Below are 18,147 nucleotides of genomic sequence, written 5' to 3' on the forward strand. Positions count from 1 at the left end.
GAGTTTTCCTCTTTTTCACTGATCTTCTATGTCACCAAACATGATACACTTCTACAGGGACTGGTCCCTCCTGATAACATGACCAAAATACTAGAGACAAAGGCTGGCCATTTTTGCTTCAAAGGAGCAATCCAACTATACTCATTCCAAGATAGATTTTAGTTGTTCTTCTGGCAATCCATCATATACTCAATATGCTTCACCAAAACCACAATTCAAATACATCTATTCTTCCATGGTCTTTCTTATTCATTGGCAAGCTCTTACATGCATATTTGAATACTGAAAATACCATGTCTTGGATCAGGTACATCTTAGTCTTCAAAGTGATATCTTTGCTCCTAAACACTTTAAGGAGGTCTTTTGCAGCATCTTTGCTCAATACAATACATCCTTTGATTTCTTGGCTGCTGCTTCTGTGAGTATTGATTGTGGATCCAAGTAAAATGCAGTCCTTGACAACTTAAACTTTCTCTCCATTTATCATGATATTGCTTACTGGCCCAGTTGTGAGGATTTTTGTTTTCTATATGTTGAGATGTGATCCAAACTGAAGGCTGTAGTCTTTGATCTTCATCAATAAGTGCTTCAAGTCTTTGTCACTTTCAGCAAGAAAGGTTGTGTCATCTGCATATTTCAAGTTGTGAATGAGTCTTCCCTCAATCCTGAGGACACATTCTTCTGTTCTGTTTAACAAGTACCACCTGGTCTATGTACAGGTTCCTCATGAACACAATTAAGTGCTCTGGAATTCCCATTCCTCTCAATGTTATCCATAATTTGTTATGATCTACATAGTCAAAAGGAGCTCTGGTAGCATAGTGCCTAAGGCACTTGACTGCTAACCAGAAGGCTGGCAGTTCAAATCCACCAGCAACTCCTCAGAAGGAAGGTTGGGCAATCCTACTTCCATAGTGATAGGGCCTTGGAAAACCAAGGAGGGGTCGCTATGAGTCGGGGCCAACTCGACGGCAAATAACAACACATAGTCAAAAGTCTTTGCATAGTCAATTAAAAATAGGTAAACATCTTTCTGGTATTCTTTGTTTTCAGACAAGATCCATCTGACATCAGCAGTTATATCCCTTGCTCAACATCATCCACTGAGTCTGGTTTGAATTTCTGGCAGTTTACTATCAACGTACTGCTGCAACCATTTTTTAATTATCTTCAGTAAAATTTTACTTACATTAATATTAAAGGTTTTGTTCAATAATTTCCACATTCTGACCTATCATCTTTCTTTGGAATGGACAAAAATATTAATCACTTCCAAATGGTTGGCCAGGTAGCTGTCTTCCAAGTTCCTTGGCATAAATGAGCAAGTGCCTCCAGCACTGCATCTATTTATTGAAACATCTCAATGGGTATTCCATGAATTCCTTAAGACTTGTTATTTTGTCCATAGAATCCTTCAGTGTTGCAACTTACGGCTTAAATTTTTTCTTCAGTTCTTTCAGCTTGAGAAATGCTGAGTATATTCTCCAGTTTTGATTTTTGAACTCTAGGTCTTTGCACATTTCATTATAATACTTTTTTCTTCTCAAGCTGTCCTTTGAAATCATCTCTTCAGATATTTTATTTTATCATTTCTTCCACTCACTTTAGCTACTCTCTGTTCAAGAGCAAGTTTCACAGCCTATACAACTATGAGACCAGAAGAAGAAGATGGTGCCTGGCTACCAATGTCATCCACTTGGAAGGGGATCTATGTAGGAGATCCTTGATAGAGAGGGAAAACAATGTGGAGCAAAACTCAAAATCATTTGGAGAAAAAAAAAAAAGGAGGGGACCAGTTTTGCTGGCCTGATAGAACATGGTGGAACCACTGAGACTATGACCCTTAGCTGTCCTTCAGGTCTGGAATTGAACCCACACCTGTGGTTTCCAGCCAAACAAAATATAGGCATATGAGTTGAACATGTACCTCAAGTAGATATGCTCTTTGGAGAGAACAATTATGGGAGAAAAAAAAGGGCTGCTTATGCACAGGGAGACAGCTCAGGGGGCAGGAGTGTGTGGAGGGATGGACACTGGGAAGAGGTAAGTATGGGGAGGAAGTGGGAGGGGAGATGTTGCATTGTGGTAAACTGTGGTCAATGACATGAGACAAAGTATATGTGAATTGCTGTATAAAAAGTGAATTTGCTCTGTAAATCTTCACCCAAATCACAATTTTTTTTAAAAAAAGAGCAAGTTTCAGAGTCTCTTCTGACATCCATTTTATCCTTTTCTTTCTTTCCTATCTTTTTAATGACATTTCGCTTCTTCATGTGTAATGTTCTTGATGTCATCCCACAGTTTGTCTGGTCTTCAGTCCTTGGTATTCAACATGTCATATCTATTCCTCAGATGGTCTCTAAATTCAGGTGGGATATAGTCAATGTCATATTTGCAGCAGCTTTGCTCAATACAATACATCCTTTGACTTCTTGACTGCTACTTTCATGGGCATTGATTGTGGACCCAAGTAAAATGCAACTGAAATTGGTGGAATTGTTTTAATTTTCTTCATCTTCAACTTAAATTTTCAAATGAGTAATTGATGTCTGATTCCACAATCAGCCCTTGGCCTCATTCTGACTGATGATACTGAGCATCTCCATTGCCTCTTTCAACAGACATAGTCAGTTTGATTCTTATATATTCCAACTGGCAAGGTCTACATGTATAGTTGCCATTTATGCTGAAGAAAGTATTTGCAATGAATAAATAGTTAATCTTGTAAAATTCTAGCATGCAATCTCTGGCATCATTTCTGTCACAGAGGCCGTATCTTCCAACAAATTTATTTTCATATATTTGAAAATAAAATAAAAATGTACACAAGTACCAATAAAATATGTATTCTGTTGACTAAAATAAGTAAAATAAATAAATAAATCTTGGTGTATATATGGATTTGTAGACCTCTTGAAATAAATCTAAGCCACTAGTGGTTCATGGTCTATAGGTTAGAGCCAATGTTCTAAAAAGTATGTAGCCATTGTTCTTTATTTATTTATTCTCCTACATTTTAGGAACATTACAACCTCAGAGCTATAAATTTGAAATTTATGTTATGACAATTTAATAACATAGTAACTCTTCTGAAGTGTTTTTGTGGACAATGCTAATGAAAATAGTCATGAGAACTTACAATAGCTGTGTACCTAGAGCTTATCTAAGTCCTCACCCTTGCTAATTTAGTCTTACTAAGGAAAAATTAGAGCTCTAGTAGCATGGTGCCACCAGCCACTCCTCAGAAGGAAGGTTGGGCAATCTACTTCCATAGTGATACTGCCTAGGAAACCCAAGGAGGGGTCGCTATGATTCGGGTCTGACTTGATGGCACATAACAACAACAACAAGGAAAAATCAGGATAATTGACTCTAAAATAATTTTATTTCTCCTTTTGCAACTTTATAAGCACACATTGAGCACCTGCAGTGTTTAAGTTCCAGGCACTAAAGAAAATGCTAAAAATGAACTAAAAGGCAATCTTTCACTCAAAAGCTAATCTCTATTACTGAAGCATTTTCAAAAGAAAGAAAAAATCCATCCAGTAAAGTGAAAAAGAAGGGATGGACAGAAGAAGGGCATGCACATTTTGGGGAGGGACGAAGCCAGGATAAAAGTAGCAGAGAGGTACTGGATAGAAAAGTTGGGATTTTGAACAGAAAAGAAGATCCATTCTTACAGTTTTCTGATTGGTAACTCTATTTAAGAATGCATCTTAAGGTTGCTTTCTTAAAAATTCTAGAGCTACAGAGAGTAAAATCCAAGCTCAGCATTCTCAGCTTTCAAGAGAATCTTCTGTGCATTGGTTCACAGGGCTATGATCTTCCCAAAGCTAAAGGTGACTTTACAGATGTAATTACGTCTAGACTTTGTATTACAGATACTTTATAAATGAGATTTTAGTTAACTGCATGGATTAGTTGGCAGAAGCAGAAATTATCCTAGGAGCCTTTATTCTATTGTCGTTTGATAATTTTTCTACCTCTAAGACACAAGTTCCCAGAATTATATTCTCTATGTAGTCTTGATTCATCTCAACTCTTCTGGCAGAGGCAGTGCTGTAAATCTCAAGCCTGGATTCCAAAATTAGGAAAACAATTGACTTTCTCCACCTAAGTGCCTGGTAAATGAGACAATGCTAATGACTATTTAATGTTTTTTAAAAAATATATTACACTAAGGATATGTAACTCTGAAAGAAATTGGTATAATGATTTTGCCTGTATTTATTTTGCAAACTTGTTAGAGAAAACATTTATCTTACCATATTCCATATTCCAAAATTTGTAATTTTTATTTAAAATTGCTGAATATTTATGTTTTCTTTTTTTTTAATTATCAGATCCTAGAACATAAGGATAAAGACTCCTAGCATAGATCTAGGCACATACTAGATGCATAGAGATATGATTTATAGTTAGCTGATCAAAGAAAATATTAACTATATTGGCTATACTTGACATAGAATGCAATTTTTTTAATTTAAAAAATAGATTAATATCTGTTGCAGTTTACTCTTCATTTGCTAAATACTTTTTCAACTCCCACCTTGGCTGTTTTACCATTTTTCACAGTGCTTTATGCTTTACACAGAACTTTGCCACAGTAAACCCTGGGGAAAGAAATTATTCCTATCTTATAAATGAGGTTCCTAGGACCTAAAGATGTTAGCTATTGTGTCCCAGGTATCACTGAAATGAAAATAGTAGAACTGGAATTGAATCCAGAGTGACTTTTTGGCTTATTTTGTTCATTGGTCTGTCTCCAGCACTGAGAATACTGCCAAGTACTTTTAAGTACTCACTCAGTAAATACTGTGGAAGATAGGTAAACTAGCCAAGAGGATGAAAAGAATGATGGGAGGAAGGAAGGAAGGAAGGAAAGAAGAGAAAAAAAAGGAAGAAGGGGGGAAAGGAAGAAAGGTGTGAAGATCATTAAGACATGAGTTCCATGAGTTCTATTCTTAGTGTGGAAACTTCTGGCTTATTTATGCCATTTAAGTCATAGGTGGCATGCATCTACCCCATTGCTTCCTGAGTGAATCTAGATAAATAGAAGCCATCAGCCTTTAAAGAAATAAGTGTCATCCTATAAACTAAATGTGCTTTTTAAATGCCCATATGAAGTAATTAAAATATGAAATTGTCTAAGTTCCAAAAACTTGTTTCTTAGACAATAAATTAGAAACACAGAGGACAATCCCCACACTACCCCTCTACCTCATACTGTGCCAAGCATGATGCTGGCTCTGGATAAATGTTAAATAACAGCTACATCCTTTTCACTTCCCAAAACTAGGTTTTGATTTATCTTATTGCAAGTCTTGAGTGTCTGGAATTTTCCCAAATGAACAAAATTTCTGCCATCAGTAAAACTACTGCTCATTACCTGTGTTAATTTCATCTCTTTCTCTGCATTCAATAACTCCATCTGTTGCAATTCCAGCTGTGAAGAGGGAAAGAAGCAAGTGACTGAGCCGACCTAATGTAGAGACACTGTGGGTTAGCAATAGCTTGTTCACAGAGAAAAAGGAAATGTGTAGCTCACAGTGGACATGGCTAAATCCATCTAAAATAACCAGGCAAAATGTGGTCCTAGAGTTAATCACTCCAATTTGTTTCCACCTGCACTCATGACTTTAAAAGTTCATATTTATAAATCTTCATAACATCCAGTATAATTTACCAACAAATTTATTTTATGAGTATTTTTGTAAAGCTTCAGTAAAATCCTGCTTAAGAAAAGTAGACTCTGCATCAAAGGACATATGGTCTAATTCACAATAGAAAGTTGCTGGAACCTCACACCAAACTTCTGAATATGGATTTGTGGAACTTTAACCAACTTGAAAGCATAATATGTCATATGGTAGATAATGATGGATCATTAGTTCCCTCTCTGCCCCTTGAAGGGAACAACCAAGCCGGGCCAGCTCATCTGTGCTCTGTGGCAGGTTTCTCAACAATTCCATTGCCAGAAAGAGTCTGTGGTAGTAAAGGTTGTGTGTCAACTTGGTTGACACATGGTTTTGAGTGACTAGGCAGCTGGATGTAGTTATTCCCCCAATGAGATTTGATGTGGTGTCATTGACTCCATGGGGAATCTGCTGTGAGTCATTAATCAGTGGAAGGGGAGTTGCTTTTGATGTGTAGCCTGCTTCCCATATATATGGGGAAACTTTGGAAGGGGTCTTAAGCTTTTGGCACATCTAGATGCTGCATTTGGCCAAATCTTCATCTCAGTGGCCTGCCATGTTGCCTGCTGATTTTGGAATTGTTCCTGGACTTGAACTAGTGGCCTAATGACTTGTCTACTAATCTTGGGACTGAGCCATTTTACCTGTTGATCTTGGGCTCATTAACCTCAGAGTCATAAAAAGCCTCCAGCTCTAGTGGGCCTGGAACAGGAGGCAGAGCTGAAGCCCAAGGTCTAGGGGCCTTCACCCAGCCCCTAGTGCAGGTACTTTCAACTCAGACATCTAGCCTCCTAAATTGTAAGAGAATAAATCCCTATTTTTCAAAGCCACCACTTGTGGTGTGTCTGCTACAGGAGCACTAAAGATCCAAGACAGAGTCATGGGGGCCTCTACATTCCTGTCCCCTGTGGCCTTCTGAGGGGCATCCTGAAGTTCTGGAAAACTATGAAAGCTGAGTTGAAAATGTGTTTTCTTCCTGTTTAGAAAGATAAACAAGTCTGTAGTAACTTAGGATGACACTTCAACAAGCTCAGTTAAGATCTAATAGATAAATGTATGTTTAGTTTCCCCTACTTTAACCAAGTTGCCTCTACTCTAACGAGGAGGACTGTGTGTGTAAAAGAAGTGAATGCTTTTGCATGCTCTGCTCCCCACTTAAAACAGTCTCTGTCTCTCTCTTCTCTCTCTCTTTCATGAGTGTAGTGAGAAAGAGACCTAATTAAAAAGAAGTACTACAAGGTTACGGGAGTTGGTAGATAAAATATAGTATCCCCTATGTACTTTGAGGGAGCTCTGGTAGCATAGTGGCTAAGGCACTTGACTGCTAACCAGAAGGCTGGTGGTTCAAACCCACCAGCCACTCCTAGGAAGGAAGATGGGGCAATCTACTTCCGTAGTGATACTGCCTCGGAAACCCAAGGAGGGGTCGCTATGAGTCGGGTCCGACTTGACGGCACATAACAACAGCAACAATGTACTTTGAATTTTAAGAAAAAAGTAAATAATTTTTTGAAAATGATTATGTCTCAAATATTTCACAGGATACATTTACATTTAAAAAAATAAAGTATTGTTTTTCTAAATTTCAAGTTTAACTGGGTGTCTTGTATTTCTGTTGGTTAAATCTGACAACCATACTTCAGAGCCCTTATCCTTCTCTTCTTCCCTCTTTCCAGGTCCTTTCCCGCAGAAAACTGGTCTTCCCAGGAGCTTATAGCCCATTTGATAGGAGTGTGGGGAGGGAAAAGGGCATCCAATCCAGCCTGAGTGGGGATGACAATCATGGAAGACTTCATAGAAGATGTAAGACTAAACTGAGCCAAAGCAAGTGAGGATTATGCAGAAGAAATAATAGCTATGAGAAGAGAAAAGAGTAAGGGAGGAAAGTTCCAAGCAAAGGAAACATCATGGGTAAAGCTATTTGTTATTATTTGCCATTGAGTCGGCCCTGACTCATAGTGACCCCTCCTTGGGTTTCTGAGGCAGTATCATTATGGAAGTAGATTGCCCAACATTCCTCCTGAGGAGTGGCTGGTAGGTTTGAACCACCAGCCTTCTGGTTAACATTCAAGTGCCTTAAGCACTACACTACCAGAGCTAAAGGCACAGAAGCATGAAAACCCATGCATGTTACAGGAACTAAAAACTGCAAATGACTGGAGTGTGAACTATGGGACAGAGAGCAGAAGTGATGAGGTAAGTAGGGTCAGATCATGGCCCTGTATGCCAAGATAAGGGCTTGTTGGTCCAGAGCTCTTGAAAGGATTCAAGCAGGAGATTGATGTGGCCCAATTTGCTTTTTAAATAAATCTTTTGACAGCATTCTAAAATATAGTTGTGAGGAAGAATAAAATTGAAGGCAGAATTACTTCTTAAGTAGCTAGATTAGGCTGGAGATGATAAGAACCCAAGTGGGGGTTATAGGGAGAGGGATGGAGATGATTTGGACAGATTTAGTGAGAATTTACAAGTACAAAATAGAAGGGTCTGGTGACTGATTGGATATGGCAGGGAGAGGAAGAGAAGTGATTGAGGATTACAGGTGGTTTCTCCTTGGGTAATTAGACCAGTCTCAAAATTCTAAACACAGTGACAGCACATTATGGAGGGAAATATAAGGATTGTGGGGGAATTATGAGTTTAGTTCAGAGAAAATAATTTCTAAATGTTTATGGGATATTTCCTTATGAATATGAGTCTGAGGATCAGGAGGATAATGTTAGAAATAAAGTTGTGGTAGTTATCAGCACAATATATTGTGCTTACCAATTAAGATTATGTTCATTCAATACAATAGAAACCCCAAAATTGAAGTGGTTGAAACAGAATGAAAATTGATTTCTCTAGGGCCAAAGGTAGGGAGTCCAAGACTGGTACAGTGACTCCAAGCTGTTACCAAGAACCCCGAAACATGAAACACATTGCTGTTGAGTTGATGGTGACTCATAGTGACCCCATAGGACAGAGTAGAACAGCCTCATAGGGTTGCGGAGGCTATAATCTTTACAGAGGTAAACTGCCACATCCTTCTCCTGTGGAGCAGCTGGTGAGTTCAAATCATTGACCTTTTGATTAGCAATTGAGTGCTTAGAAATTGTGCCACCAGGGTCTCTTTTTTTTAGGAAACCAGGATCCTATTTTTCTGCATCTCCATTCACAGAGCATGGCTTCCAACTTCAAGATCCACTCCTGATCTTGGTGTCTGCATTTCAAGCAGCAGAAAGAAGAGGGAAAGTACACAAGGGCACATTTCCACTCCAGCTCCTCTTAGGAGCCTTTTCTGAAATCTCACATAACATATCTGCTTTCATCTCCTTGATCAGATCTTAGATAAATGGCTCCACCTAGGTATGATATTATTGTTAGGTGCACTCAAGTCAGTTGTATCTAAGATTCTATGTATATCAGAATGAAACTATGCAGTCCGGCACCACTCTCAAAATTCTCAACAATCCCATGGTTGCAGCCACTGTGTCAATCCATCTCATTGAGGATCTTCCTCTTTTTGCTGTCTCTCTACTTTACCAAACATGGTATCCCTCTCCAAGCACTCGTCCCTACTTGCAAGTACAAGACACAAAGTCTCACCATCCTCACTTCCAAAAAGCATTCCAGCTATACTTCATCCAACATAGATTTGTTTCTTCTTGTGGCAGTCCATAGTACATTCAGTTTTCTTTGCCTGAACCACAATTCAAATACATCAATTCTTCTTTGGTCTTCCTTATTTGTTATCTAGCTCTCACATACAAATGAGACTATTGAAAATACCCAAGCTTGGGTCAGGGGCACCTTAGTCTTTAATATTTTTGCTCTTTAACACTTTAAAGAGGTCTTTTGAAGCAGATTTTCCCAATTCAATAAGTCCTTTGATTTCTTGACTGCTGCTTCCATGGGCATTGATTGTGAATTCAAGTAACATTAAATTCTTGACAAATTCAATCTTTTCTCCATTTATTATGATGTTGCTGATTGGTCCAGTTTGAGGATTTTTGTTTTCTTTATATTGAAATGTAATCCATACTGAAGGTTGTAATGTTTGATCTTCATCAGCAAGTACTTTAAATCCTCTTGGCTTTCAGAAAGCAAAGCTGTTTCATCTGCCTATTACAGGCTGTTAGTGAGTCTTCCTCAAATCCTGACACTTCATTCTTCTTCATATAATCCAGATTCTCGTATTATTTTCTTAGCATACAGATTGTATAAGTATGGTGAAAAGGTACAACCTTGACACACACTATTCCTGATTTTAAACCATGCAGTATCCCCTTGTTCTGTTTGAACAAACAGTTTCTAAGTCTAGATACAAGTTCCTCATGAGTACAATTAAGTGTTTTGGAATCCCCATTCTTCACAATGTTATCCATAATTCTTTCTGATCCACACAGTCAAATGCCTTTGCCTGATCAACAAAACACAGGAAAACAACTTTCTGGTATTCTCTGTGTTCAGTCAAGATCCATCTGACATTAGCAATGACAACCCTTGTTCCACATCATCTTCTGAACCTGTCTTGCATGTCTGGATGTTCCTGGTCAATATACTGCTGCAACAGCTTTTGAATTATCTTCAGCAAAATTTTACTTGAATGTGATATTAATTATACTGTTTGATAATTTCTTCATTCTATTGGATCATCTTTCTTTGGGATTAGCACAAATATGGATCTCTTCCAGTATGTTGGTCAAATACCTGTCTTCCAAATTTCTTGGCATAAACAAGTAAGTGCCTCCAGCACTGCATCCATTTGTTGAAACATCTCAGTGGGTATTCTGTCAATTCCTGGAGCTTTGCTTTTCACCAGTTCCTTCAGTGTAGCTTGGACTTCATCCTTCAGCATCATTGGTTCTTGATCATATGCTACCACCTGAAAGTAGGTGTAATAAAGACTGGGAACTTAATTTCCTATATAAAACAGGTTTTACTACCAAAGGAAAAAAGAGCTGTGGTGATATTGTGCCTCAGGCATCTGCTTGCTAACCAGGAGGTTGGTGGTTCAAACCTACCAGCCATTCCATGGAAGGAAGATGAAGAAATCTACTAATGTAAAGATTTACTGCTTTGGAAACCCCATTGGAAAAACAATGGAGGTCACTATGAGTCAGAGTCAACTTGATGGCTATAAGTTTTGGTTTGTTTGGTTTGGTTGGTTGGTTACTACTAAGGAAAAGTATTGAGTAGATATTGGTTAGAAAAAGAGCAATCTTAGTTGTATCATGAAAATGGATAAGATTAAAAGGACTTGAAGAATAAAGACATAGTAGATAAATATAGACCCAAGGAGAGTTATTCTTGGGAAAAGGGGAGGGTACTGAGAATAGAAAATAGTGAAGATTGTCAAGAGCCCAGGGAAGAAACTACCTTTTCCACAGTTTTCCAAACAGGGATTTATTCATTAAGGCTTGTATGTTGCTGTTAGTTGCCATCAAGTCAATTCTGACTTTTACAACCCCTTATACATGGAGTAGAACTGCTCCATAGGACACGTAGATAGATCATCAGGCCTGTCTTTCAAGGTGCTTCTGGGTAGGTTCCAACTGCCAAACTTCCCAGTGTAGTGGAATGGTTAATTGTTTGTACCACCTACGGACCCATAAGCCTTCTTAGTGAAATCCATATTATATTCTCAAGGATTGAACATAGGACTCTGCAGGGCTTTATTATTATTATTGTTATTGATTATTCACATTTATAGCTTTACTTTTTATATTACACACTTTCTTATGTTTGATGTCTGTTGTCATTTAGCTTCTTCTAAATAGGCACCTTTAGAAAACACATTAGCTCCTTCAAGCCATTAGAATATGCTGGAGTGGCAACTTACTAGATAGTATCTTCATTTTCTGATACTGAAATAATTTAGCCCTATGCTTCATTTAAAAGTTTTAGGTTAATGAGAACATTAAAATTAACTAACAATAGATGTCAAGTTGGAATGCTTAGCACAGAACAGAAACATTATACTGATAGTCTTCAATAAAATAAAGCTCATTATTAAAGATTATCTTTAAAACAAAACTCTGATATTGATACCATTTTTTCCTCATTCACTTGTTCTTTCCATGGAAAAAAAAAAAAAAATCAGCCCCAAGACATAAAACAGACCTGTACTCCAATCACCCCTCCCTCCATTGATGTTGTTGTTATTGTTAGGTGCCGTCAGTTGTCTCCAACTCACAGTGACACTATGCACAGCAGAATGAAACACTGGCCAGTCCTGAAGCAGGTCCATGATTCTTGCTATACTTGAACCCATCACCACAATCACCGTGTCAATCCAAAGAGGGCCTTCCCCTCTTTCATCAACCCTCCATTGAAGTTAATAAGGAAATGAAGGAAAGAAGAAAAGATGTTGTTACAGTATACATGTTTGTACTATCTAGACAGAAAAAGGAAACTATCAAGACTAACAAAAGTTGTTTTTGAGTCGACTCCCACTTATAATGATCCCATGTGTGTGAAGTAGAATTATACTCCACAGGGATTTTCAAGGCTGTGACCTTGCAGAAGCAGATCACCAGGCCTGATCTTCCAAGGCACCTCTGGGTAGGTTCTACCCACCAATCAATAACATTGGACTCAACCAAAAGCCAACATGCATGAATTTTCAAATTATGGTAACACTCCTTAAATATGTATATATATTTATACATTCTCTATTATCTAGCACTGTCAAGGAATAGTGCCCTCTAGCTTATAAAATATCCTGCTAATTAATTTAAATATATATATATTTACATATTTCTAATACTACCATTTATCTGTCAGTTTGTCCTGCTGTGGCGGCTTGTGTGTTGATCTGAGGTTGGAGGCTATGCCAATGGTATTTCAAATACCAGCAGAGTCACCAATGGTGGTCAGGTTGTAGCAGAGCTTCCCAACAAAGACAGACTGGGAAGAAAGATAGGCCATCCACTCGGAAAAAATTGTCCTGTGAACACCTTATCAGTAGCAGTGAAGCACTGTCTAATATATTACTGGTAAATTTGCCTGATATTGTGCCCAAAGATGAGCTCCTCAGGTTTTAAGGCACTCAAAATATGACAGGTGAAGGGCTTCCTACTCAAAGTAGAGTAGACCTTAATGACATGGATGAAGTAAAGCTTTTGGGACCTTCATTTGCTGATGGAGCACAACTCAAAATGGGAAGAAGCAGATGTAAACATATATCAATAATTAGAATGTTGAATGTGCAAAGTATGGATGTAGGAAAATTGAAAGTTGTCAAAAATGAAATGAAACCCATAAAGATCAGTATCTTAGTCGTTAGTGAGATTAAATGGACTGGCATTGGCCATTTTGAATCAGACAATCTTATGGTCTACTATGCCAGGAATGACATATTGAAGAGGAATGGTGTTATATTCAGCATCAAAAGGAATGTTTCAGGAACTATCCTAAAGTACAATGCTGTCAGTGATAGGATAATATCCATATGCCTCAAGGAAGACCTGATAATATTACTATTATTTAAATTTGTGCACCAACCACTAAAGCCAAAGATGAAGAAACCGAAGGTTTTAAACAACTTTTGCAATCTGAAATTGACCAAACATGTAATCAAGATGTATTGATTACTGGTGATTGGAATGTGAAAATTACAAACAAAGAAGAATCATTGGTAGTTGGAAAATATGGCCTTGGTGGTAGAAATGATGCCGGAGATCGCATGATAGAATTCTGTAAGATCAATGACTTATTTGTTACAAATACCTTGTTTCAACAATATAAATGTTGGCTACTAATATCACACTCAAGTAAAATTTTGCTGAAGATAATTCAAAAATAGTTGCTACGATATACTGACAGGGAACTTCCAGAAATTAAAGATGGATACAGAAGAGGGCGTGGAACAAGGGATATCATTGTTGCTATCAGATGATTTTGGCTGAAAGCAAAGAATACCAAAAAGATGTTTCCTGTGTTTTATTGACTAGGCAAAGGCATTTGACTATGTAGACCAGGACAAATTATGGACAACATTGCAAAGAATGGGAATTCCAGAACACTTAATTGTGTTCATGAGGAACCTGTATATAAATCAAGAGGCTGTCAATTGAACGAAATAAGTGAATATTGCATGGTTTAAAATCAGAAAGGGCATGTGTCAGGGTTGTATCCATTCACCATACTTTCCCAATCTGTATGCTGAGCAAATAATCCAAGAACATGGATCATAAGAAGAACATGGCAACAGGATTGGATAAAGATTAACAACCTGTGATATGCAGATGGCATAACTTTTCTTCCTGAAAGTGAAGAAGACTTGAAGCATTTATTAATGAAGATCAAAGACTACAGCCTTCAGTATGGATTATACCTCAACATAAAGAAAACAAAAATCCTCACAGCTAGACCTGAACAACATCATGATAAAAGGAGAAGTGATTGAGATTCTCAAGGATTCCATTTTACTTTGATCCACAATCAACATGCATGGAAGCAGCAGTCAAGAAATCAAATAATATATTGAATTGGGCAAATCTGCTGCAAAAGACCTCTTTAAAGTGTTAAAGAGCAAAGATGGCTCTTTGAAGACCAGGGTGTGCCTGACCCAAGCTGTGGTATGTTCAATCACCTCATATGCATGCAAAAGCTGAACAAGGAATAAGGAAGACTAAAGTTGAATTGATGCATTTGAATTATGGTATGGATGAAAAATATTGAATATACCATGGACCACTAGAAGAACAAACAAATTTGTCTTAGAAGAAGTATAGCCAGAATACTCCTTCGAAGTGAGGATGGCAAGACTTTGACTTACTTTGGACAAGTTATCAGGATGGACTCTCTCTGGTAAATTAGTGCTAAGTAAAGTAGAGAGTTGATGAAAAAGAGGAAGACTCTCAATGAGATGGATTGACAATGCTGCTGCAAACAAAGCAACACTTGTGAGGATGATGCAAGACCAGGCAGTGTTTAATTTTGTTGTGCATAGGGTCACTATGAGTGGGAACCGACTCAACAGTACCTAACAATAATAATAACAGCAACTCCTTACTTATCAACTGTCCCGTTATCTTACATTTAGCATTCATAACAATAATAAAAAAATTACTATCCTATTATTTTACACATTAATGAGGTGGCAGGCAAGGCTTCAGAGAGTCCTCTTCCTCAAGGATGAAACCTGTGTGGCCTGTAGGAAGAGCAACTGCACTGCCCTGCACCCTCTGCCCTCTCCTGACCAGGGCCCTGCATCTAGCTGCTGCACAGGGCTGTAGTCCTCTGTGGCCACAGCCTCAGAGTGGACAGCATAGGCAGCATCAAGCCAGTGGGCACCGTTTCTGGGTTCCCAGCTCCTATGCAGCCTAACACCGTTCAGCTCAAAATTGCTGTGGGTTGGGAAAGAGAGGAAAGAAAGAAGGTGTTTGGAAGAAATGTGTACGAGTTTCACGACATCCCAAAGTGAGCTAAACTGGGCCTGAAGCCTCCACCTCCATAGGGCCAGATGAATGGCCATGGTCCCAGTCCCCTCGCAGGAAGCCCTGAGCCTTGGTAACTCACCAGGACCAGAAGGCAGAGCAGGCTCTTGGATCATGACCACAGGGGTGGCAGTGGAGACCTGGGGCCAGCTCCACAAAGAAAGCTCTGATCCAGCACAGGAGAAGAAGGATGAAATGGTTAAGTTGTTGGCCCTTCGATCCAACACCAAAAAACAAAACCAAACTCACTGCCATCAGTTTCCATCTTCCACAGAGTGCCTTGTGGGTTTGAACCACTAACCTGGTGAGCAGCTGTTCTGATTACCTAGTGCCACTCTGACAAGTATATATACCACAAATGGGGTGGCCTAAACAAACAGGAGTTTATTCTTACAATTTGGAGGCTTTAAGTCCAAGTTCAAAGTGCCAGGCTCTAGGGGCTGGGTGAAAGCCCCTCAACCTTGGGGTCCAGCTCTACCTCCTGCTCCCGACCCACTGGAGCTAGAGGCATTTCTTCACTCAGACAGCTGCTGGCTGCTGAGGCTGAGAAGCCCTAAGGTTGACAAGTAGAAAGACACAGTCCCAATGTTACCAAACCACACAGCAGGCCATTAACTTAAGTCCACTGTAAGTCCCAAGGTCGGCAGAGCATAGCAGGCTGCTGAGCAACAACACGGCTACATGCAGGGTCCAAGTGTGCCATAAGCTAGAGATCATTCCCAAGACTTCTCCTTATATACAGGAAGCAGACTGCATCCCAAAGGCAGCTACTCAGCTGCTTGTGGTAGATCCCACCATGGAGCTGATTGCCAGTCTCATCATGGGGACTAACTACCCCCAGCTGCCCAGCCATTCAAGCAGGCCCAGCCAAGATGACACACAAACATAACCACCACAGCAGCCAAATGCCTTAGGCACTGCACCACCACAGTGCCTTTCCCACAGCTAAACTTTATTCAGCTTTTTTTCCTCCAAGCCTCCTTCTCTCCAGAGGAACAAACCATAACTAGACTTGTCACAGTGATGAGCACATCAGTAAATCTTAGCTGTTATTATTCCTATGATCATATTTTCTACAAAAAAAAAAAAAAATCAAACAAGTGGATGGTCTGAAAACAGAAAGAAAAAAAAAACCCTCCATTTTCACATAATGCCATTTTTCCCATAACAATGACCTGGTCTTTGGAATCTAACCATGTCAATAGGTGAGCAGTAGGTGTAATCTCATTTTACAGAAAAAAAAAAGATTCAGAGAAGCTGTCCTGATTTGTGAAATGAAAGGGGTAAAATAAATTTTTTTATCCCAAAGGTCCTATGAAGCTATCAAAACTACATAGATGCTGTCAAATAACATTAGAACTCAAGACTTGTGTTTCCAACATTTTGGTTTCCTCAGGACATCACCACATCACTTAATATGTATGGTATATGTGGATTGCCAATATTGAAAAAAATCAATACAATGCATTCAGCACTACAAGTATACTAAAGAACAATTTTACCTTACAGCATGATCAGAAAGCATGTATTATAGTTTATAAATTATAATATTATAGTTTCTCAGAAACATCGTTTGAGGATCAGTTACACTTGTAGGTGTATGTGAGCACTAATAAATAATGTTCTGATTAAGACTATCTCAGGTAACAGAGAGCACATTATTTTTTAATCTGCATATTTAGGCACTTGTTATGTAATTAAATATCTCAGAAAACTTATATCTAGAAACACAGATCTTCTAAAATTTTTATAAAATTATAAGGTGCATGGCTGATTTTAATTTTGATTCATCATTCTAAGTAAAAAGTCTAACATGATTTCTTCCTGCCCCCCCCATATCCATCTAATTATCTTTTAGTATTTGATGATGACACAATTACACCCTCTCCAGGTAGTTTACTAACCTCAGATTTTTCATGTCAGAGGCAGATAGAGAGATAAAAGAGTAACAAGTTTAATATTCCCCAAATTACCATTATTTCTAATTTCAGCACCAACAGGATCATTCATATACTTTGGAATACTTTGAAGCATCTTGCTCTTATACTGATTCCAAAATTATAGGTTTAATACCAGTCCTATAGTCATTGTTACAATTCATGTTTACTGTATTAGTTTCCTATTGCTTCTGTAACTAATTATCACATATTTAATAGCTTAAAACAACACAAAGTTATTATTTTACAGTTCTGGAGGTCATCTACAATATATCTTTAAAAATAAATAAATAAATAAATAGCACTGCCATTGAGTTGTAACAACCCTGTAGGACAGAGTAGAACCACCCCATAGGGTTTCCAAGGGTATAATCTTTATGAAGCAGACTGCCACTCTTTCTCCTGCAGAGCAGCTGGTGAGTTCTAACCATCAAACTTTGGATTCGCAGCTGAGCACCTTAGCCATTGTGCCATCAGGGACACCATTTGTCTTACAGGGCTAAGGTCAATATTATTGGCAAAGCTACATTCCTTTTAAAGGCAGAATCAGTTCACTAGTCTTTTCCAGCTTCTAGAGACAACCTCAGTTCCTTGGCTGTTGTCCTTTTCTCTATCTTCAAAGCCAGCTGTATAGTATATTTAAATCTTTCACTGAGTCTAGCCCCACTCTCCTGATTCCCTCTCACATACAAGGACCCATGGGATTTTATTGGGCTCACTTAGATAATCCAGAATAATATGCTCATTTCAAGATCCTTAACTTAAAACACATCCGCAAAATTCCTTTTGCCGTGTAAGGTCACACATTCACAGGTTCCAGAAGTTAAGACCTGGACCTCTTTGGGGTGAGGGGCATGTGTCATTATTCTCTGTACCACAACAACAAAGAAAAGTTGGTGAAATAATCTAACTGAATTATCTCCACTATTTAAAGAAGAAATCAGACTATTTTATAGAAGTTGAATTATTGTGTTCTTTAGTAAGAACTCTGTTTCCTATTATCTTTAGTAAGAGCACTGTTTCCTATTATCACAGTCACTTCAAATAACTTTTTAAAGAAGTGAACAATTTCTTTTTTTTTTTTTTTTT

The sequence above is a fragment of the Orycteropus afer genome, unplaced genomic scaffold (assembly GCF_000298275.1).
Source record: "Orycteropus afer afer isolate SDZICR_OR568_19922 unplaced genomic scaffold, OryAfe1.0 scaffold00098, whole genome shotgun sequence".
Classification (NCBI taxonomy): domain Eukaryota; kingdom Metazoa; phylum Chordata; class Mammalia; order Tubulidentata; family Orycteropodidae; genus Orycteropus; species Orycteropus afer.